This window comes from Oryx dammah, unplaced genomic scaffold (genome assembly GCF_014754425.2).
Source record: "Oryx dammah isolate SB20612 unplaced genomic scaffold, SCBI_Odam_1.1 HiC_scaffold_2, whole genome shotgun sequence".
In the NCBI taxonomy this organism is placed as follows: domain Eukaryota; kingdom Metazoa; phylum Chordata; class Mammalia; order Artiodactyla; family Bovidae; genus Oryx; species Oryx dammah.
The window spans coordinates 197,729,530-197,751,569 of NW_024070186.1; the positions used below are offsets into that span (position 1 = coordinate 197,729,530).

A 22,040-nucleotide genomic window follows, 5' to 3' on the forward strand; every position below is an offset into this window, starting at 1 on the left:
AGGGCGCGGGTGTCCCACTGGATCAGGGCGTCCCGTAGGGTTTGCTGGGACGTCTACCCCCAAGCAGAGGATTGTGTTAGTCTTGTTGTGGTGGACAGTTGAGGGGGCGGCTCTCCTGCCTGGAGGTCTTGGAACTCATGAAGGTGTCTCCTGGTCAAGGCCAGTTTCTCTCCATCCGTCCCTCTGGTTTCCCTTCGGGTCACTGCCCGTCCTCCTGACCCGTCCATCATCTGTTGAGAGAGCGGTGACTTTGGGGAGAGTCACGCACGTGTTCCTTCCTCGCACTCTAAGTTGCGGACCTGCTGTTTGCTGGACATTGCAGATCTGAGTCACACTCTGCAGCTTTGTGCTCATGGGACAGATAGAGGCTTGTAACAGCAACACTGGAGGGGAGCCTCTGGACCCGGCGAGTTGAAGCTGGGTCTGTGCAGAGAATGCGAGCAAAGGCGCCACAGACACAGAGAGCATTTTCAGGGAGCATTCAGCTGAGTTGGAGATGAACTTCAGCTGTGGCTTTGCTGCATTTGAACGCTACGGTGGGCAGAAGGCCAGACGTGTCTCTGGTCTGGAAGTTGGAGGCTGACTCAAGACCCCGAAGCTTGTCTGTCTGAAGGTGGTCTCCGCTCTGAAGGGGGTCTTTAGAGCAGGGCCTCACCCGTGCTGGCAGCGGCCCATCTGAGGAGAGCTGCTGGGGGCTGTCCATGCCCGTGCACGCGGGTCCTGCTCGTCCGCCACCCGGCGCCGTGGATGAAGCGGCTGTTGTTCTGTCCGCTCGGCAGAGGAGGGGCCGGACGACAGGAGGGCTCGCTGGCCAGGGTCGCACAGTGTCTGTGGCGCCTTTGTGGGACTGCTTGGCTGGGCCTGGCCTGGCGGGGGAGCTCTGCCTTGCGTGACCTCGGTCCATCTGGCTGGCCACATGGTGCCTGCAGCTGGAGCCTGTGCCTTTGTGAGCCTGCCCGCCTGCTGCTGGCGCTCAGACTTCTGCTGGGGAGCTGCCCACCCGTTTGGCCCAGGCAGCGCTCAGCCCATAGCGGGCAGGAAGCCCGCGGCTGATAGCCCCTCTTTCAGACCTGACGGCTCCCAGTGCACTGGGGCTCGGAGGTCCTGCCAGCCTGAGAGCCGGGTGGGGGTGGGGGTGTCCGACTTCTGCCTTTGTTCAGGCTGACCCCTCTGGGCTGCGGGGCGAAGGAAGACGGCGGTCGTGCGGGAAGGCAACGGTTAACTTCTGAGGCCGCAGCACGGTCCTGTCTTGCTCAGGAAGATGGCTGAGGTAGAAGGGTGGCCGTTTTTATTACGTGCAAATGACTCTTCAGTTTTGTGGAACCAGACGGCCCTCCCACGGCGAGGCCGGAAGGCTTCTCCCTCGTCTGATCTCTTCCGAGTGCTGTGGTTTGCTTCTGGAGGGTTTGTGGGTCTGTGTGGAGCGTTCAGACAGCGTCCGGCTCCCACTTGCTCTTCCTGCTCTGTGTTGCTAGGCGCCTCCTGCGTCGCGCTTACCTGGGCTGGGCACGTTGCGTGTTGGGTCTGGAGGGGGCGCCTGTCATCAGAGCTCGTCGTCTGTCTTCTGCGCGGGTGCCTCATTTTTCTGTGCATTGCTTTACTGCGTGTTGCAGACACTGCGTTTTTACAGATTGAAGGTTTGTGGAAACGCTGTGTCTAGCGCCAGTCATCCAACAACGTCCTGTTTCATGGAGGCGAGTGCACTGCGGTTTTCCATCTGATGTACACGCAATAGGCCTCACGCCCAGCGTCACTGTGACTCACACTCACGGGGGGGCCAAGGAGCTCACGGGACTTGTTTCTGCAGCATTCGCTTCACTGAGGCTGTCTGGAATGAGAGCCACAGTCTCTCCAGGTCTGCCCGTGGGAGGATTAGGCTTTTCCTGCTAGACTTAGTTGGAAAGAGAGTCACTGGAAGCTGCTGCTGGTGCTTCCCTCAGTTGGGGCATTTTTATTATTTGCTAGAGGCGACCCACTCCAGTCCTCTTGCCTGGAAAATCCCATGGACAGAGGAGCCTGGAAGGCTGCAGTTCATGGGGTCACTAGGAGTCTGACACAACTGAGCAACTTCCCTTTCCCTTTTCACTTTCATGCATTGGAGAAGGAAATGGCAACCCACTCCAGTATTCTTGCCTGGAGGATCCCAGGGACGGGGGAGCCTGGTGGGCTGCTGTCTGTGTGGTTGCACAGAGTCAGACACGACTGAAAAGACTTAGCTTAGCAGTTAGAGCTTGGTTGCAGCGCTGGTGATGTCCCCTAGGGGTCACTACCAAGTTATCGAAGTGTGAGTCTTCAAATGCAGACTTGGAAACAGAGAATGGACCTTCTCTTGTCTTATCCAGTTAGTCAACTAGAGTTTTCACAATTACACAGTCGGTACCTGTGACGGTGGATTTATAGCAGTGGCTGGCTTTTTTTTTCTGTAAAGGGCCAGGTAGTAAACCTGGAAGGCTTTGTGGTCCATGAAGTCTTGGTAGTAAGTGTTCAGCTCTGTCTTTGCAACACAGGATAGGGTGGCCAGCCCTCCTGTTTGGCCTGGGATGTGGTTCTTCATGCTTGAACTAGGGTGGTCCTGGACAAAACAGATCTCTCGGTTATCCAGCGGGAAAGCTGCCGTGCGGTGTGTGAGTGAGTGGGTGTGGCCACGTTCTAGGAGAGCTTTATTGTTTAAAAGAGATGGCGGCGGGGTCTGCCTGGCCACAGTTGGCTGAGCCCTGCCTTAAGGTCCAGGCTGGGCCATTTGGTGTAAAGAACCGGCCCAGAGCCCTGCCCACTGCTTTCCCCGCAGCTTGTTTTCCTCGTGGCTTTCTGCTCGTGCAGGGGCATAGCATAGCTTTCTCTCCTCTTTTCTGGTTTGGGAGAGTCTGGCTGCGGACGTGACCTTGTTTGGGGCGGTTACTGGCAGTGGGCCTGGTACAGGTTCGGGCGCCTGCGTCTCAGGGGCAGCACCTGCCCTGCCGGCCTCTGGTGCTGGGCCTGAGTTCCTACTCAGCGTGGGAGATGCCTGCAGGACGGGGCTCCTCCAGGTCAGAGCTCTGGAGCAGTTCACTCCCAGGGCCTGTGGCGGGGCACAGGGGCCTCCTTTCTGTCTTCCCTCCTCCTGGTAGCCAAGTTCCCAGCAGACACTTGTTGAGCAGTTGGGTGGGGCAGATGCCCACCTAGAGAGGTCACCGAGACCACTAAGCACCATCCCTGCTCCGGCGCTGAGCTCAGTGTTGCCTTGTTTTGGGGGCTGAGGGGGCTTGGCCTTGCCTGGCCCGGGGTGGGGAAACCCTCCTGTAAGGCTTGGACTGGGTGTCCCTTGTCTCACTCCTCGGTGGCTGGGCAGGTGAGCGTGCTGGGTCGGACCTGGGGTCCAGCTTCAGGAGGGAAAGGACAGACTTAGGGCCCGCAGTGGCATCCAGGGCTCTCCGCCTTCCTAGGCCCCCTGGGCCGAGACCCTGACCGTGGAGCAGGCCGCCGCTCCGTCTGTCTGTCCGGACAGGAATGAGTTGCTTTTGTTTCCATCAAGAGCATGAACATGGCTCCGGGTACTTCCATTTACTGACAACCCTTGCCAAATTAATTTTATTTAATTATCTCCCAGGGCTAAGCTTGAATACATTTTGTGTTAAATTCACAGTTTTCCTTTTTCTAAACGAAATGGACTTAATATCCTTGTTAAAATCTGATTAAAACTAAAATTGAGTTTTTTGAAGTCTGATTATTCCATGAAATGGAATTTTTAAACCTAATTACGGATGGATTTGCATATACTTCTCAGCACCATTGAAAAGAAAGTTGAAATAAATTTATTAATGACATCCTTTCTGTCGTTTCCTTGGGGCATGACGTGAGTGTCGGAGCAGAGGCAGGTGGGGGGAAGCTGCCTTTCTCCCCCCAGTTCCTCAGGAGGGATTTGTTTTCAACTTTATTCCTTGGAGAATCAGTTTCCAGTGACTGTGCACTCCGTCTCATTTTCATTCCGCCCTTTGCTAATCTGCCAGTTTCATAGTTGATAGCCTTTCTGTGGCTCCTGGATTCAAAGCTCTTATCTTGGAGGAGGAGCGAGGGAGGAGGGGATAATGATTGTAGTCTCAGGGGGCCCCCCTTTCAGCCCCAAATGTGGGTTTATAATTAATAAGCTGCCTTCATCCTAATTCTGTGTGACAGGGGTGTTATTAATAAAAGTGAGAATAAACTTGCTCTCTGTGGCCACCTGGAAGTGGGTGCAGGGTCTCCAGAGGGCCACTCCTCATCCTTGGAGAGACACCACCTTCCGGGGGGACCATTTCCCATGCCACGTGGAGCCACACCGCCTCTGTGGACTTTCTGGCGACTGTGTGGCTGGCAGACCCCCATCCTGACCTTCAGGTGCTCCGTCCGCGAGGGAGACTGTCCCTCGTGCTTCCTCGTGGTCTTCCCTTCCCTCCGTTAGTGGTCCATGTTTCATGGGTACCGGGAAGGTGACTGCGTGAGCGGTCCTGTGACAGGGCAGAAGGCGTGAGCCAGGGTGACTGAGCTGCTGTTGGGTCAGTCCTGCTGTACCCCAGCTGACGACCACCTTGCAAGGATGTGTGTCCAGGTCTTTAAGAGAAACTGAGAACATGGATTTTTAAAACACCACCCTGGGCCCAGGGAGCCGTATTTGAAGATGATGCGTGTGCAGCTTGGTTAGGGAGCACGGGCAGCCTATGTCTCAGCCACACCGTCTGCCAGCCTCCCGCAGCTCCCATCCTCGCCATGCTCGCCTCTCTGGCCCCGTGTGTGTCCTGGGCCCTCCTGTCCCCAGGCTCTCGCGCTTGCTGGGGCCTCTGGGAACAGTCTTCAGTCTTGTCTCTGTGTCTGAATTACAGTTAAGCCCCAGGGGTTGGAAGGCACGTTTCTCACTGATTCTGAGTTGAGCAGGAGGCCCAGGCTGGACAGGGTAGGGAGGGCTGGGGGAAGGCCCAGGCTTTTTAAAGAACATTTGTTTCATTTTTCGCTCTGCTTCCTAGTGGGAGAACTTGTCTTGTAGGCGCTTTGTGAATGAAACTGTGAGGAGTGGAGGCTTGGGGCTGTGCACTCTGTCTTGGTGATGGGCTGGGGGTGGAAGGGCTTCTGTGTGGGGCTGCGGTGGAGCCTGGTAAACACCAGGATCACATTTGCTGCTCTGTTTTCAACTTGACCTCTTAGAAACCGCCTCAGGTCGTCATGGAGAGGGGGCAGTCTGTGTGGAGGAGACGATTACAGGCTGTCTCTGGTGGGGCCGCTTCCCTGGCTGAGCTCCTCATCTGCAGGATGGAGCTGATTCTGCCCGCCTCCCGGGGTCTTGGAGGAGATGGGAGGTGATGGAGACGCGGCAGTGACCCGTTGCTGTGCGGCAGACTCTGCCCTGTGACCTTGGTGTCTCGGGTCTCCATGGGTCATGAACCTGTAGGACTCTGGATCTCTCACGAGGCCACACGCACCTCAAGGCTCCAGTGCAAGGCTCCGCTCCTCCCTTGCCGGGGTCCAGCCCCGGTGGATCCAGGAATTCGAAGTGGGGACAGAGCCGGTGAGGAGAGATTTATTTATTTAGAAATATAAAGAGAGATTAGGAAAGAATAGTGTAGTAGGAAAATTAGTGGAGAAAAGAGGCTGAATAACTTGGTTTACGCAGAGAACCAATAAAACTCCGAGACAAGGAGTTTGCACCGTCTATGTAGGCCACCAGCGCCTGCTTGCATAGCAGAGGTGGAGTTTGCACCGTCTATGTAGGCCACCGGCGCCTGCTTGCATAGCAGAGGGTGCCCCGCCTTGGGCTGCCTCTCGTGTGGGTCTTAGAAGCCAGGGCAAATAAGTAGACATGGTGAGCCTCCACGCTCCAGATGGGAATTCAGCCAGAAAAGGGAGAAAAGAACGACATGGGGAAGCCAAGCATCGGTGCCAGACCCACAACTTTATTTTCAAAAGCAGCTTATATACCCCAAGTTGTACATAAAGAAATAATGGAATATGCAGAGTTATGCAGGGGCAGCAGTCCTGACCCTTATTGAGACCAGGCTTTCTTTTTGCATACCTTCCCGTATACAAAAGGTCTCAGGTGGTTTACATTATCTTCTGGCCAAGAGGCCTGTTAACATTTTTATGGCTCTCTTCCTAGATAAATGTCTATCAACCAGAAAACTCTTTTTCCCTTGAAGTGTTTTTTCTTAATCTGCATCACCCTCAAAGTACTAAATAAAGTTACATTCTTGTAGAACAAAGGTGCAGTGGGTTATAACAAAGAAAGTACTTAACTCAAAGATCTAATGTTGCTAATACCAGGGCTACTACCTGTTTTTTCTACATGCCAACTGTATCAACAAATAAAAGATATGAGAACTTGGCAGCAAGTGTTGGCTCAGCAAATGAAACCCTTAATCAGTCCTATTCTAATGACTTTGACTCCTCGGAAGCCCCTACATTCCTAGGATGTTTTAAGCTTCCTGTGCCTCTCACAGTCAAGAGGCCGCAAACAATCACATGTGCAGCTGTAAGAGTCCGGCAGGCAGGCTAGAAAGCCATCAGAGGGGTTTTTGGATGGAAACACTCTTATTATGCCCAGGAGACTTATTATCTAAAAGCTCTAAATTAACTTGTTCCAGAAAAAGGTGGGGGGGGACAGCCCCCTGTTAATGTCAGAAGAGCAGGTGGAAAGCGTAACACGGTAGAGCAGGCAGACTCTGGTTTGGGGGCAGATGCTCGAGCAGATCCAGCGAGGCTCCCGTAAGGCCCGACTCGCCTTTGCCTTTTGGGCCCCTTAACCTCATGACCTTTGCCACGGGTGGGACTCCTCTTGCTGGCTCCCGCAGAGGAGCTGCCCCGCTTCAGCCACGCTCACACCCCCAGAAGCAAGTCCGTTAGTCCAGTCCACGCTCGGGGCGAGGGCTGCAGAGGGTGAATTCCAGGAGGTGGGGACCTGGGGAGCCATCTCAGAAGCTGCCTTCCAACGCGTGTTTATTTGGAGGACCGAGTTAGAGATTATACTAACCGTTAAAAAGAACGATTTTAGTTGTGATGGCACAGAAAAGTTCGTGTGTTTATAGAAAGCAATTTTACAAATGTTTTAACCTAAAATTCTGAATGAAAGTGTTTCATGTGTGCACTCTGAAGCTTGGGAGAGCCTTCCTGTGGCCCCTGTCAGTCTCTGGGCTGTTTCCCCAGGGAGGGTTATCGAGCCGTGACCGCCGCTGCAGAGGCCTCGGCCAAGGCCTGGACCCCCGCGCTCCGCCTCGGGAGGGACGGCTGGCGGCTCAGGCCTTGCCTTTCCATCTGCTCCATCGCACGCGCTCCCTTATCAGTCGTCCTGCGTGCCTGCTTTCCGGCCCCGCCGCATGCGCTGGCTCGACCCCTCCAGTGCAGTCTCAGATAGAGGTGACGAGGCTGGAGCCGCGCCTGGTGGCCGGTCCTCGAGGGGAAGCCTTCGGTTCTGGTCATCACGTGTGATATTGGTTTTAGGTTCTTGGGATGCTGCTTCTCAGGGCAAGGATGTTTATTTTATTCTTTGCTGAAAGTTTTTGCTTTAAAATTATGACTGAGTTTTAAATATGATCAGATGCTTTTTATGCCTCTTTTGGGATGATGTGGAGGTTTTTATTCAGCGTTCTGTAATGTAGTTAGTATATCAGTTGACATTTTTCCAGTGCTTAACCAACCTTGCATTCCAGGGATAAAACCCTCCCTCCTTGACAGTGGTATATTATTCTTTTGATATGCTAGTATTTCATTAAGTTTCTTTGCTTCTCTGTTCTTGAGGAGTATTGCTTTATAGTTTTCTTGTAATATCTTTATCTGATTTTGGCATCAGGGTAATTTTGGCTTCATGAAATGAGTTGGTAAGGATTTCCTCTTTTCTTAGAAGAGTTTATATATAATAGGCATTCTTTCTTAATTAAATGTTTGATGGGATTTACCAGTGAAGCCATCTCTGGGCCTGTACTTCTCTTTGTAGCAAGGTTTTTACTGAAACTTAGTTCCTTTAGTGGGTGGACTGTCCCGTTAACTGCCGTTTCCAGGGTGAGCTCCCTCCTTCCCCGCCTCTCTTCCTGAACCGTGTCACACTCTCCAGCAGCACACAGGGGCGCCAGTTTCTTGCCAGCAGTTTCCTCTCTGTTGTTACGTATTGCTCATAGACGTTTCTGTGGACGTGCAGCTGTCCCCACTGTGGTTCTGGTCTCCATGTCCCTAACGATAGTCAGCGTTGAGCACCGTTTCAGGGGCTTCTCGGCCGTGTGTCTGTCTTTGGAGAAATGTCTGTTCACGTCCTAAGCCACTTTTTAAATCGCGTTGTTTTCTTGATGTTGGTTTGTGAGGATTCTTGATGTATTCTGGGTATTAACTCGGCCCTTACCAGATGTGTATGCTCTCGCCGGTCTGTGGGTTGCCGTCTCTCTCCCTCGACAGTGTTCTTTGTACAGAAGGTTTTTGGTTGAAGCCCAGCTCATCCGTTTTTTCATTTGCTGTCTGTGTTCTTGGTGTCACAGCCGAGAAATCGTCGCCTAATCGAGTGTCAGGAAAGGTTCCCCCTGTGCTGTCGTCTACAAGCTTTATGGTTTTAGCTCCTTGGTCTGTTTTGAGTTTATTTTTGTATGTGGTCTTAGGTAAGGGTCCAGATTTCATCTCAGGTTTCCTCGCATTTGTTGAAAACTGTCCTTTCCCTCATTTAGTAGTTTTGGCTCTCTTGTCAGAAATCATTTGACCACGTGTGCTAGGGTTTATTTCTGGGCTTTCTGTTCTGTTCCACTGATTTACGTTCTGTCTTTATGCCAGGACCACTCTGTTTTGATTACTGTGGCTTTGTAATAAGTTTTGAAATCAGCAAATATGAGTCTCAAACTTGACCTTTTTTTTTTTTTTTCAAGATTGTTTTGGCTATTCTGGATCCCTTGAGATTTTATATGAATTTTAGGGTGGATTTTTCTTTTTCTGGAAAAGTGTGATTGGGGTTTGAAAGGGATTGCATGGACTCTAGTTGTTTTCTTTGAAGTGAGAAACTTAATTCAACTCATTTTTGAGAAGATGGCTACCAAATACTTGAAATTGAGTAATTGTTGTTTGCCGTTCATTTTTTTCATGTAAAATATTTTTTCCCCCATAAAAAGTGGATCTTAAATCATGGTGCTATTCAGTATAGACTATTTTATTTACTTTTAAAGAAATTATCAGAAAACTAGCGTTTGTTCTTGTCTGTGCTGGGTGTCTGTTGCTGCATGGGCTTGTCCCCAGCTGTGGCGAGTGGGGCCTAGCCTCCGGGTTCGGAGCCCAGGCTCTCACTGGGGGGCTTCTCCTGCCGTGGAGCCCGGGCTCTCACTGGGGGGCTTCTCCTGCCTTGGAGCCTGGGCTGTAGGGCTCTTGGACTTCGGTAGTTGGAGCTCGTGGGCTCAGAAGGCGCTGCTCACGGGCTCCAGAGCACAGGCTCAGCAGTCGTGCCACCCAGACCCGGTGGCTCCGTGGTGTGTGGGATCTTCCTAGATCAGAAATCGAACCCACGTTTCCTGCGTTGGCTGGTGGGACTCTCCACCACTGAGCTACGAGGGAAGCCCAGGATAGACTGTTTTAGACGACAGGGCCGCCTCCTCCGAGTCTGCCTTGCTGCCCTAGTCTTCCAGGCTCTCGGCCGCTCTGCCCACCTGGGACCTGGGTCTCCCAAGTGCTGCCCCCGGCCGTGGGCTCGCTGAGAGAGAGTGGCGGCCTCGTGGTAGCGGAGATCCCTGCCAGTGGTGGGAGGACACGCTCTTGCCTTTATCCAGATTAGGACAGGAGTCCTCCAGCCCCACCAGCTTCCTGGGGTTAAAGGTGGGCTCTGCTTCCCGGAAATCTAAGATGGTTTCCGAGAATACCCGCGTGTCGCCACATCTCGCTCACCTCCTCTGACAGTGGCATTCCGTGTGGCCTTGAAACAAGGAAAATTTATTTCAGTTCCTTTAAAAATGTTTAATTGAGGGTAATGATACAGTGAAAGGATTGGCCTTAAGTTTTGAAATTGTGTCGCCTGTCAGCCAGCCCCTCAGTGAAGTTCACGGAGTTTCTGTGGCTCAGAGATTTTCCTCCGTCTCTGCCCGTTGACTCCTACCCCAGGGACAACCACTGCTCTCGGTTCCGTGACTGTAGACTGGTTTTGTCCGTTCTTCAGTTGTAAACAAGTGCAACAGCAAGTGTGTGTATTGCTTAATTGCTGTCTGGTTCTGCCTGGGGCTGAGATGAGGCTGAGGCAGCAGAGGCTGGGGGCTGCCTGGTCCCTCGAGGAGGCTCAGAGCAAGCCCCTCCGGCACCCCTCTCCTTCACCCCGTCCCCCGCCTGACTCTGACGTCTGAGACCCAGCCTTGGCCCTTCCGTTTCAGTGCTGGAAGTGGAGACTGTGTGACCTGCCCCTCTGTGGACGTCCAGATTGTCTGCAGCTGCTGGCTGGTGTGCGTGAAGCTGCTGTGCACACTCACGGCCAGATCCGTGCACACCTGTGCTGTTACTTCTCTTGGGTCAGTTCCCGAGAGCACACGAGTACACCAGGTGTCTTCCAGCATGGCTGTATGAGTTTACTTGCCTGTCCATATCATATGGAAGTTCCTGTTGCATCATAACTTTACCAAATTTGAGCTGTTTAAAAAGAAATTGTGGTTATTCCAGTGGGTGTGATGTGGTCTCTCCCCCAGACCTCCGGACTGGGGAGGAAGAAGGACCTGTGTGCAGGTGGCGTGGCTTCACGTCCGGGGGGCTGGGGGACACGGTTACTGGAGATGTCGGCAGAGCTGTGGAGCCGGGATCAGGGTGGGGAGCCTCCGCCCTGGCTGCGAGCAGTCTAACGACCGTGGTGAGTGCAGGGAGGCTGTTGTTCAGGGTTTCAGCCGCCTCTGTGTCTTTGTTTTTGGCGCCACAGAAACAACACAGCCTCCTCCTCAGTCCCGTTACTCTTATTACAAACTCACCAGACCTTTCACGGTAGGAAATTATCAGTAATAAGTTAACCGTAGCCGTTAAGTCTCAACGGTGCTGCTCAACTTTGATGAAATCCATTTATCAGTCTTTGTCTTTTATGGGTAGTGGTTTCTGTGCTTTAAGGAGTCTTCTCACATTTCATGGTTGGAAATGAACTTTGTTATGTTTTCTTCTAGAATCTTTCTGTTTGAATTCTTTATGTACTGGCGTGTGGTTCCCGTCATGTGACGCCTGAGGCTGAGTCAAGGGTCCCCTTCCCCTGCTTTTGTCCAGCGTCAGTGGCTTATTTGGTTAAGTTGCTCCTCTCCCTTGGAACTGCTTTGTTTTTCTCAGGTAAATTTGGTGTATATGTGGCCTTCTGTTTCTGGATTCTGTTTTCTTATGTTGATACATGACTGTCTTCATGCCAGTACTATGTTTTCTCGATTGCTGTGTGTTTATAGTAAGTCTTAAGTAAGGTACTGCAAGTCTAAATTTTTCCTTTGTTAACATTAAGCTTGTAAAGGTTCTTTTGCTTTTCTGTATATGTTTTATAAATACGTCATCAATATCTGCCAGAAAGCCCTGTTGTGATGTGTGTTGATTTTTGCATTGAGTTTATAGGTCAGTTCGGAGGGATTGGCGTCTTAAGGGCTTCTTACTTCATGGTGTCTATGCCCCTTTCATCCTCACAGTAATAGTTTGTAGTTTTAAAAGTAGTAGTCTTGTTGGTTATACTTATCTAGCCATCTAGAGGTGTTATGTATTTTATTTAACTCAGGAATTAGTGAAGGGCTAGTAAGCTGGTCCAAAGGAGATTGCAAAGTACCACGTATTTGTCATCAAAGAGGGACCGCTGGGATCGACTTCAGATGCCAGCGTGGGGGAGCTGTCGGCTCCCACCGGGCAGTAAGCCTCGGTGTTCCCCAGGCTGGAGCTGGCGTTTCCGTGAACGTGGGTCATTCGCGTCTGTTAGCTTTCTTCTCCTCGTGCTTGTGCGTTCAGTTGTGTCCGACTCTGTGTGATCCCGTGGGCTGTATCCCGCCAGGCGCCTCTGTCCATGGGATTCTCCAGGCAAGAAGACTGGGGTAGGGTGCCATTTTCTCTTTCAGAGGTTCTTCCCGACCCAGAGATTGAACCCACATCTCCTTCTTTGGCAGGTGGATTCTCTACCACTGAGCCACCTGGAAGCCCCTTTTTTCTGCTCACTAACTTGTAAAATAGCTCAAAGGTAGGAGACAGATGTACTTCACAGGCAGCTAGATAGGGCACCAAATTGTCTTTTTCTGCCCATTCAAGGTTTTCCCTTGCCCTCTTCTTGATTATAACAATCTCAAAGCTTATTCTTGATCGTAAAACATGGATGGTCCCGATAGGTTTGACCCAACTATTGACGTGTGTGCAGTAGGTGTATTAGTATCGGGGGCTGCACATCTCTGGAGCCCTGGTGTGGCCTGGGGGCCGGACATGGTTTCCCGCGGCCCCGTGTGCCCACAGGCGGTCTGGCGCCGGGGCCGGGGGGATGCACGCCTCCTTGTGCGCCTTCCGCCTCGAGTCCTCGGGCGCCCCCTCCCCTGAGAGGCTGCCTCACACTCTGGGCTCACGTGGCTCTGTCCTGTGTCACTCCAGCCACGCGCCTATGCATCCCCCTCTTTGGCAGGCTCCAGCGTGTCCCCCGCTGAGTGTGCTTGTGGTCCTCACTGGCAGCAGCTCTGCCCTGCACCCAGGGGCTCTGCGGGGTCCCCTTTCTGTCGGCACCCTCGTCATGGGCCACGATGGGGGACCTGTGGCTCTGCTGGAAGGCCCCTGGCTTGGCCCCCACTGGCTGGTCCTGCTGACCTCTCCCCCAGCCGGGTGTGGACGTGCCTGTGCTGACTCAGGCTGGCCTGCCACGGCACCCTGAGCTTGCTGCCTGCGGCCCTGTTCTGAGCTCATGGCTGAAGTTGTGTTTGGGTCTATTATCCAGCTTTCTTTTTCAATGTTTAAAGCATTCAAAAGATCAACTATTCCAGAGAGTTGAGGGAACAGGGAGAGAAAATTATGGCATTTGTTTGAAAGGTTCTGAGCTCTTTTTTTAGCTCAAACAGTTCAAAGAGCGCCTCTTGTTAATCAGAGGAATATTCCAGCGTCCCTGGGCTGGTCACACTGGCTTAATTGGAACCCAGGCTGCTTTGAAGTCCTTTTAATCCTGCCTGAGCTGGGAGGAAGAATTCGAAGGCAGCAACTGTAAAGTTGAAATTTCTTCATTTTATTTACATGTGTCTGGGGAGCCATGTAATTCACTTCCCTGAAGCAGTTCGGCCGAGTTGCTGCTAGTGGACGGCCGGGTGAAACCGGAGCTGCGTGTGCTGCCGCGGGGGGCCAGCTCCAGGACCTTCCTGGCCACAGAGAAGCCAGCCGCTGACAGACCCCGAGCTGGCCACGGGCTCGCCTTCGCCACGCGTGCCAGCCGCACGAGCCATAGCCCTGTGTCTGCGGGTCCCGGCTGGCTGCAGGGGCCCCTGTCCTCTCCCTCCTCGGGGTGGGGCGCACAGCTAGGCTCTCAGTGCCCCCCCTTCTCCCGCCCCTCCTCGCCCACCCCCGAGCGGTTTTATGGACTCTGATGGTCATTGAGCCAGTGCTGGCTTCATTTTGTATTACCTGGAGATTGGTGGGTATTGTCTGTTCCAGACGGTTGGTGAAGTTTTGGGGGGGGGTCGGGGGTTGGACCTTGTCCTGGAGGGCTTCACCACCAGCAGAGACGGGAGCCCCGAAGGGGTCCAGACGGCTTCCCAGGTGCCAGCTGAGGCCCCTGCGGGGCCCGTAGGTCGTCGCTGCTTTGTGTCCAGGGAGGAGCAGAAGTGACGTGGACAGGACGTGGTGACCCTAGAGCAGGGCGCCTGCCCTCTGCTCTCTGGTCTCTGCTTGTTAGTCGGCACTTTTGGAGCTGTGCCCGGAGATGTTCAGAGCCTCTCATGTCTGCTCTGGAGTGAGGCCGGGAGTGGATAGATGTTCTCGCGACATGGCACGTGTTTCTGCATTGGTCTGCGCTCCAATGAGCAAAGCAGAGGTGGAAGTGTAATTCGTGTGAGTCTTCCTCTCGGTGGGTTCACACTGGTAACCGGTAACTGCCACTTTGCTTTCTGAATGGACACGGATACCGTTTCGCCTCTGTTCTGTATGCCTGTGATTCGTGATAGCTCGGTGCTCTTCCACGTGAAGGCCTTCACATGCAGTATCCTCAGGGCAGCCGCACGTGGTCGATACGATCATTACAGTACTTTTCCTGAAGAGGGTCCTGAAGTTTGGAGACGTGAATGATTGTCAGAGGTCACATGAATAGGAGTGGATGGAGTTGGGATTTGAGATATTAACTGCTTGCTGTGGCCTCTCTGTGCTCTAGTGGTTTGTGGAATCTGCGTTTTGCATTTGGTCTCCCGTCTATGCTGTGTCTGATTCTTTCAGAAAGTAGGGTAGCAGCTCTTGGAAAGGCGCTGCACCTAAGTGCCTCTCCTGAAACTGGCCAGCACCCCTCATCTTTCTCTGAAACGTCCTGATAGACTTCTGCAGCACAGCAGATGCTTGGGACATAGGCTAATTTTTTAAAAAAAGACGTTTTGAAGGGCACTATCCACAGACAGAAATGTCTTTAAAGAGTGGATGCAGCCTCCTCCGGACGCCCCTCAGGTTAAGAGCACCACTCCGTCCCTCTCCCACCTCCGGAGCCAGCCCCGTGTTCGTCCTGGCAGGATGCCCAGGGGCCGCGGGCCCCTGAGTGGTGCTGGGCTCTCCGAGATGAGCCTGCTTCTTGCCAGTTTCCCACGTTATTGTAAGCACACAGTTTAATTAAATACTGTAAGAGTCTGGTGGAGAATGTGTGAAGAGCAGTGTTTTTGTGAAAGCAAAGTTGAATGTTTCGGAAAGTCTCAAAGGAAGATTGCTAAAAAGACGCTGTTGAGTAAAGTGAATTGACTGTAGGAAACCAGGAGAAAAGCTATAAGATTTAGGAAGATAGCTAAAATCATGAATTATGATTTGTGGTTTATACAGAAATATAACATGAAACTTCAGCTTAGTGGACCCATGTTTGAAGAAAAGTTTGTAGCTTGGAAAATGATTTTGTACATGTAATATTTTAAATTAAAATGTTGAGATACGGATATTGATTACCTGATTTCGCCAACTTTTGGGAACAGTGGCCAGGCTTGATTACTTCGGATGGGAAGTTTTTTATTAATATATTTTTGCCAGACTTACAATGCAAATTATTCTTATTGTTATACTTAGCTAAACATCATTTAGAAATGATATATGATTATTTCATTATAAGTGGTTATAATTAGTTTCTAATGCCTTAATTCATCATGAAATAATTATTTTTCCTTTTGAAAAATTTTGTGTAATATCTGATTCTAAAGTATAAGTTTGTAATGCTAAGTTTTAGAAAAGTTATTTTCCAAATAGGTATTATATTTCCTTGGTGTATATTAGACCTTTTTAATCTACTTTATAGAGGGACTGTAATTTATTTAACTAGTAACACTAAACTGATCCAGTGCTCTGAGTTCAAACTCTGGTAGAGTTTAGTTGAATAGTTATTGTTCTGCAAAGGCATACTGCCTTTTTCATTCCTTCAGCTCACATTTGTTGAAGGTCCGAGGTTGAGGGCTGTTGGCAGGAGCATGGGAGGGCCATCCTCGGATGAGGCCTGGGGCCGAGAGAGTAGCTCAGGACGAAGGCCCACGGGACGGGGGCTTTGGGGGCTCCGAATACGGTGGTTGGTCTTGCAGGCCTCCCTGTGACTGCGGAGACAGGACCAGTGTGGTCTTGGGAGTCGGGAAGGCCTGTAGATGTGCGGTGACCTGGAGCAGCCCGGGCCTCTTGTCCCGGCAGGCAGGCAGGGCGGCTGCTGGGCAGAGAGCCTGGTCTCCTGTGGAGACCGCCGTTGGTCGCGGGGGTGGGCTGCGGCCTGATGAGGGCCCCTGCGCTGGGTGCCCCGCGCGGGCCTTCAGACGGGTGCCCTTTGGGTGTGTGCCTGAGCCCGCATCTGTTCTGGGCCACCTCTCGGGAAAAGAGCGACTTGCTCTCCGTCCGTCTGGGACACAGCAGCCTGAGAAGCAGTCTGATGGCCGCCGTCCACCATGTGGCCAGGGTGGCGTGGACTGGCCCTGGGCTTGGTGCTGAGAGACCGATGGCCTTCTTCCCCTAAAGGTTGGTTCCTGTGGCCTCAAAATGGTCAGTGGTCACAGGCTTCCTTCTCTGGACTAGCCAGCACCCCGCGTGGCCTCAGGGCTGAGTGCTGCTTCTCCCGTCCCGGGCTGTGCGCCAGGCTTTGCCAGTCTTTGGTGACGTGAATCCTCCCCAGCCTCCCTACATGCTTCTGCTGCAGCCAAATTGCTTCAGTCGTGTCTGACTCTGTGCGACCCCATGGGCAGCAGCCCACCAGGCTCCTCTGTCCACGGGATTCTCCAGGCAAGAATACTGGAGCAGGTTGCCATTGCCTCCTCCCTCCCTACATGACTGGGTCAGATTATCAAAACCCCCTGGCTCCCCAGGATGTCCTGTGGCTTTGCAGCCATGACGCCTCTGCTCCGTTTGGGCTTCCGCACCAAGCGTCTCTCCGTGACGTGTCCTCTTCCCTGCAGAAGCCCGCCTGGGGGGAGTCCACCCCGCCTGGGCGTGCCCTCTCTGACAGGGCCCCTGACCCACTCTCTGCGCTGTGGCTCTGTGTCCTGCGGGCTTCTTTTCTGGAAAGTTAACACCTTGGAAGAGAGCTTGAGGTTTCTTGCTTGTTAGTTTTCTGGTTGTTGCTGTTTGATTCATTTTAGAAATGGGAGTCCTCTGGATCTCGTGTCTTTCAGACCCACTGAAACAGCACTGTGAGCTTCAGCGAGAGTCCTAGCATCTGCTATCAGGAGCCTCAGAATAGCTCTGCTGGAGCTGGAGTGCCTCTGCCTCGAGAATGAACCACTGAGCCCCACTCCCTGGGCTCCTGTTCTGCTCGCAGCTGAGCTCGAGCCAAAACTCAGCTGCAGATGGAACAGAGACTTTCCCCCTTCAAAGCCCACCAGTTAGAGTTAAAAGGCTTTGCAGCTGAACCCAGAGTTTAACCAGCAGATGCCACAGCTTGGGCTGCAGTTAGGACTGTCGCGCCCCTGTCATCTCTGAGTCGGCGGATCCCAGGGCCCTCTGAAGGCCTCCACTTTCCAGCTTTTGAAGCGGGAGTTTGGGGGTGGCTGGCTCTTCCTGCTGAGTATGCCTGTGCTCTTCCGGGCTGCGATGGCACTTGGCCTGACTCCTGCTGGTTACAGGCACATAGCCAATCCCCAGGGCACCCTCGGGGGGCAGCTTCACATACTCTAGGTTAGGAGGCTCTGGAAAATCAACACTCCTCGTGCCAGTGGGGGGCACTTTGGCCTCTGGCCTCTGATTTGATGTGTGGTGAAGGCTGCAGTGGTTTAATAATCCTTCTTGACTCAATGGCCCTTCAGGAACCTCCCTCCGGCCGCACTTGGCGCTCCTGATGGGCAGATGGTGGCAGCGTCCCCAGGTGGGCCCCTCCGCTGTGTCCCCAGGCGCCCGGGCTTCTGCTGTGCCGAGCCTCTCTGGAGGAGCCCCGTCTCCCGTCAGCGCCTCTGCTTGTCCGGCTGGCCGTTGCCAGTGGCACTACCGCATGGGCGGCGAGGGTGGGGCTTTTCCTGCAGTTTTATTTGTACTTATGCATCTAATATATAAATGCTCATCAAAAGAAATGCAAATAAGGCACAGGAAGTTTAAGCCCCCTTTGATTCCAACTGCCCCTCTTGGCCCTGGCCTGGCTCGGTGTGCTCTGTGAACACACGTGCACATCGGTGCCCTTGGCCCTGGCCTGGCTCAGTTGTGCTCTGTGAACATGCGTGCACATTGGCCCTGGCCTGGCTCGGTTGTGCTCTGTGAACACGCGTGCACATCGGTGCCCTTGGCCCTGGCCTGGCTCGGTTGTGCTCTGTGAACACGCGTGCACATCGGTGCCCTTGGCCCTGGCCTGGCTCGGTTGTGCTCCGTGAACGCGTGTGCACATCGGTGCCTTTCCTTGGTTTGGATGCGTCTGAGGTGGACACTCTGCCCTCAAGCCCTTTCTCTGCGTGCCTGCGGCCTGCTGGCTTGGGCTCCCCGAGGAGGGGCAGGCACCCTTGGGGAGCGCGGGGTCTTGGCATGCCTCCTGCTTGCAGCGCTGGCGGAGGCCCTGCCTGCGGGCTGGGTGCTCACTAGGGTCTGAACAAACGAACGCCCCTCCCCGAGGCCCAGAAATCGGCGTCGCCCCCTCCTGCCCTCCCCCTCCCCCCCTGCCGTGTGGTCCACTCAGAGGATGCTGTTCTTCCTCCTCTCTGCTCTGCACTCGGCCCTGCAGAGCTTGGAGAGCCAGCACGGAGGGAGGCGCTAGCGATCGTGACACGCTGACTGTGTCTGCTTGCCCTCCGCCCGGGTCAGGGCCTCGGGGCGGGCATACAGCTCCTCGGCCCCCGACGCCTGACTTGGGAACAGGAGTGGGGCCAGGCCCCCCCAGGATGCCGCCACGGGATGTCCCTGCGGTGCGGCGCTGTGATGGCCGGGGGCTCTTGGAACGGCCCGAAGATGCTTTGTGAGTGATGTGCGGGCTCGCCTGACGGGGCTGGCCCCTGGCTCTGGATGATGGCACTGCGCCTGGGGCTGGGGCGTGGCCAGAGGCTGCCTGCGGAGTCTGCCCTGGCCTTGGGCCGTGCGAGAGCCGGGGGGGGGCCCCTGCGCAGCCTCCGCGTCGCGCGCTCTCAGTGGGAGCAGCCCTGCCTGCTCGGATGAGCAGCATCCCCTCTGGGGACTTGCTGCGGGGGTGCTCTTGTTTTCGTGGCTGGTCGAGGGGGAGGAGTGGCATGGGTGGGGGAGAAGAAAGCCAGCTGCCTGCTTAGTTTATCCAGATATGGAGCCAGTCCCCTTGATGGTTTGTTGAAGTAGCTGCTCAAATATTCCAGCGAATTTGGTGTCTGATGGCTGCCACGAGGCTCAGCTGGAGGGTGTGGGCCTCAGCTGCCCGGCTGGCGTGGCCATGAGTGGGTGGCCCCAGGCCGCGGGTGTCCTGGGAAGGTGCAGGTGCCCGAGCCATCAGCGGGAGTAGAGCATTTCTGAAGGAGAGCACGTTGAGTTCATCTTCCTCTTCATTTGACCATTCCCAATTTCCCCTCATTATTAAATGGTTACATTTCAAAGTATCTTTACTTCAAAGGAGAATGGAGAGCCTTGGTTGAGAGTCAGCTTTCTGTGTCACTCTAGTTCCTGGCTTTGTGGGGCTAGTTTGGTTGCTCTCCAGCTTCCCGGCAGGTTTCTGCCTGGAGGACATTGCAGACAGCTTGCCTGCGCTGAGAGAATACCACCCGCTCAGCTCATGAGGCCCCCAGAGGGTGTATGGCCATCTGACAGACGCTTCTCCTCGCGCCCAGAGGGCCTGGTGGCCTCGTAAAGGCAGGCACGTGCAGTTGTTTTGTTGCTGTTGAAGATGTTTTCCGTTGATTTAATGAGAGTTTGCATCCTCCTTTGACTAACATAGGAAAATAGAAGACAACTTAAACCTCTTTAAAATGGTAAAAAAGAAATATCTTGGCTTAAAAGGGTTTGCTTGTTTTGCTTGCTTCCTTGCTGACTACCCAAGGTCAGAAGCCGTGAGGAAGCTCTGAGAAGAATTGGAATCTGGCATTCAAGGCTGGCTCAGCCCTCCCCTCTTAGATTTCAGCTTTTCACAGGTCTCCTGCTGGTGAGCATGTTTTCAGTGTGTTTTCTCATCCACAGAGCTGGCTTGCATTTAGGGCAGAGTAAGGGTAGCAGTCTCGGCATCATGCCTCTTGGTTCCTCATGCATCAAGGCCGTGTCCTCACAAAATGTGCAGGAAAGGGCGTTTCTTCTGGCGGCCGGGGAGGGTCTGCATGAGGGTGTGAAAGGGAGAGGGCCTGGCCTTCCCTGCTGGGGGGTGTTGAGCACAGAGGCCCATGTGGGGGCGGCCGTGGGCTCTGCTCCGTGCCGGGGCCGCGGTGGGCTTTCAGGACATACTGCTAGCACGCAGGGGCCTTAGGCCTCTGGAGCTGAGCAGACCCAGGAGGCCCGGCTGGCCACAGGGGAGGTGGTCCTGAGCAGCCCCGTGATGCGGTGAGCAGAGGCCTGGGGGCTGCTTGGAGGGAGTGACAGCTGTCCTGAGACCTCTCCTGTGAGGACGAGAGCGGCCTGGGGAGGCTGAGGGGGGTGCTCTGCAGGCCCAGGGATAACCATCACGGATATTCGGGGAGCGGATGGGTTGGCGTGTCCAGGCAGCAGAGGAAAGTCCAGCGGGAGGCGGAGAGGCACCCCAGGCCTGGTGGCTCGGGGTTTGTGGGCTCTGGACATGAGGCGCAGCTTAGCAGGTTTCTGTGAGCGGCCCCCGGGCAGGCGGGACTGCAGGGGCAACTTCAGCAGGAGTGGGGAGGCTGGAGAGTGCTTCCGGGCGGGTGCCATGCTGGCTCTGGGGGCTGGGAAGGGGCCTGTGCGCATGGAGCGGCCGCCCCTGTGGAGCCTGGGCTTGAGCCCCAGGCCTGCGCTCACCTCCATGTGGCGCCTGACTCCAGTTTTGATTTGTGTTTCTCTAAGAATTAGTGATGTTGAGCATCTTTCTTTTTTTAACGCCATGTTAGCTCCATGCAGGGGTCAGGAGTCTTTGCTCTCTACTTCATGTTCCATCTCTGTCTCTCGACTCCCTTCCTTTTTGAAGGCACTAAAAAACACACACGTTTTCTGACACTGATGTGTAGTTAATTTACAGGGTTGCTGTTTCAGGGCTGTGCTGACAGGGTGCCGCCCAGGGGTTCAGTTACCTGCTTCTGTCCTTTTCCAGATTCTTTCCCGTTATAGGTTATTACAAGGTGCCGAGTACAGTCGCCTCTGCGGTCCAGCAGGTCCTTGTTGCTGATGGGTTTTATTCACAGTAGCCCTGAAACAGCAACGTCCCCTCCGCCTGTTGGTCGTCATAGGTTTTTTTGATTGTCTGCAGGTCTATTTCTCTCTTGTAAATAAGAGCGTTTCTATAATTTTTTAATTTAACTTTTTAAAGGTCTATTTTATTTATTTTTATTTTTCGGTTGCACTGGGTCTTTGTTGCTGTGCGTAGGCTTTACCTAGTTGCTGTGAGTGGGGTGCTCTCTGGCTGTGGTAGTGAGCTCCCCGCTGTTGGTCGTGGCAGCGGGCTTCTCGCCGATGTGGCTTCTCTTGCTGCGAAGCACAGGCTTAGCTGCGTCGCTGCAGTCGCTGCAGCTCACGGGCTTTCGAGTGCTGGCTCCTTAGTCGTGGCACACCAACCCAGTTGCTCCGTGGCAGGTGGGATCCTCTGGGATCAGACTGGCGTCCCGTGCACTTCAAAGCAGACTCTTAAATCACTGGACCACCAGGGAATCCTCTATCCTTATTTTTAGATTCCACATATAGTGACATCATACAGTATTCATCTTTCTGTGTCTGATTTGCTTCAGTTAGCGTAATAATCTCTGCTGCTGCTGCTGCTGCTGCCAAGACGCTTCAGTCGTGTCCAACCCTGTGCTACCCCCTAGACGGCAGCCCACCAGGCTCCCCTGTCCCTGGGATTCTCCAGGCAAGAACACTGGAGTGAGTTGCCATTTCCTTTTCCAGTGCATGAAAGTGAAAAGTGAAAGTGAAGTCGCTCAGCTGTGTCCGACTCTTGGAGACCCCATGGACTGCAGCCCACCAGGTTCCTCCGTCCTTGGGATTTTCCAGGCAAGAGTACTGGAGCGGAGGGTTGCCATTTCAACCCGGGAATCTTCCCCACCCAGGGTTCGAACCTGTGTCCTTGCATTGCAGGTGGATTCTTTACCTCTGAGCCGCGAGGGAAGCCTTTCCTGCTTGTCTATGGCTGAGTAATACTCCTTTGTGTATTTATGCTCCACATCTTTATCTGTTCGTCCGCTGATGGACATTTAGACTGTCTCCATTTCTTGGCTGTCGTGAATATGCTGCAGTGACCCACTGGGGTGCGTGTGACTTTTCAGATTAAGAGTTTTCTCTCATCCAGGAGTAGGATTTCAGGATCACGTGGCAGCTCTGTTTTAGTTCTTTTGAGAAGCCTCCTGCCGTCTCCACAGTGCCCGCGCGAGCTCACGCCCTCCACAGTGCCCGCGCGA

At 53.7% G+C, this 22,040-nt stretch overlaps 1 protein-coding gene across 2 annotated transcripts in view; it reads left to right on the plus strand.

Annotated features, from left to right (window-relative positions):
• MAD1L1 (mitotic arrest deficient 1 like 1) overlaps positions 1 to 22,040 on the plus strand; it is a 241,682-nt gene that overhangs the window by 28,472 nt on the left and 191,170 nt on the right. The gene's annotated exons all lie outside the window — the stretch shown is intronic.